The 1,281-nt window shown below is 43.3% G+C and overlaps 1 protein-coding gene across 1 annotated transcript in view; it reads left to right on the top strand.

The window, feature by feature from the left end:
• Positions 1-731: 731 nt before the first annotated feature.
• Pgd (phosphogluconate dehydrogenase) overlaps positions 732-1,281 on the top strand; it is a 21,565-nt gene continuing 21,015 nt past the window's right edge. Inside the window, exon 1 of the mRNA XM_076201655.1 lies at positions 732-868. The gene's annotated coding sequence lies outside the window, so the exon portion shown is untranslated. The remainder of the gene's footprint in view (positions 869-1,281) is intronic.

Here is a 1,281-nt window from a genome sequence, read left to right as displayed (position 1 = left end):
GTGTGTGTGTGTGTGTGTGTGTGTGTGTGTGTGTGTGTGTGTGTGTGTGTGTGTGTGTGTGTGTGTGTGTGTGTGTGTGTGTGTGTGTGTGTGTGTGTGTGTGTGTGTGTGTGTGTGTGTGTGTGTGTGTGTGTGTGTGTGTGTGTGTGTGTGTGTGTGTGTGTGTGTGTGTGTCGTTTACATAGATGTAGTGTACTGGACTGTAGCTATGCTCATGGGGTCCTATCTCTCTATCTTCATTGATCAAAATGTCTTAAATTATGTTGTTGGCCAGGGTTTTACATTTTAATTTGCACAGCAAATTGAAGCATCATTGTGGAAAGATGTGCTTCTTAACATCTTAGTAATCTATCATTCTAAACTTTCACTGTGTGTGTGTGTGTGTGTGTGTGTGTGTGTGATTTAAGAGAGAGAAGGGTACTGAAATAGTGTGTGTGAGAAAAGGGGGATTGAAATATAGAGTAAAGGGGACGATCATGTAGAGAAAGAGAAATGAAGGAGATAGTATGGGAGAAGAGATGGGAATGGAAAACAAGACGAGACACTCAACAAGACACTCACGGACTGGACTAGGAGAGAAGAATGATCATCGAATCGAATCTGAAGTGAATTAAAGTGAACTTGTGAATGAAGTGTGCCGGAGGTGGTGGTGGGTGGGAGGGGGAGGGGGTGTGGTGGGCGTGGATCGGAACTCAAGGAGACGACAGGCTGGGTGTGGGGAGCCAGTCGGCCATCCAGTTTCGTTGCAGCAGTTGGGGCGAAAGTTTCCCTCGTGTAGATTTGTGGAAATCTGTCGTGATCTACATTTCCTAGGAGTCAGATGACGACTTGTGTTTTGTATATGAAGCTTTGTGACGCGTATAGAATGGTATCAGATCGTTTGAACAAGAAATAGTGTACTTGTATATACTGGTTGAGTAGGCCGAATGAAGGGGGAGGGAAAAAAATCTAGATCAACCCCGATATAGTGAAAGGTATTGTCAGTGATATGGCCACAATGCGGGCAAGGATATATGTGATCAGAAGTATCTACATTACTGCAAAAAAAAAAAAAAATCGATCAATACCGATGGATTCAGTAATATGAACGTTTTAGTAATGATATTGTGGATGATAATAACAATGAATTAATTACCCCGCATGGGATGTGACTGTATGGATTGGTGTAGTAGTCTGATGGTAGTTGAATTATTGTCACGTATACCTAACGGCTGTCGGGCGAGGTTTTCTGTGCGTGGCACCATTTGTGTGCGATTGGAAACAAGGGTTTTGTTGTCGTCG

Source organism: Oratosquilla oratoria, chromosome 18 (assembly GCF_046742065.1).
Source record: "Oratosquilla oratoria isolate Oo_2021 chromosome 18, ASM4674206v1, whole genome shotgun sequence".
NCBI classification, from domain to species: Eukaryota; Metazoa; Arthropoda; class Malacostraca; order Stomatopoda; family Squillidae; genus Oratosquilla; species Oratosquilla oratoria.
This window is presented reverse-complemented; position numbering and strand designations above follow the sequence as displayed.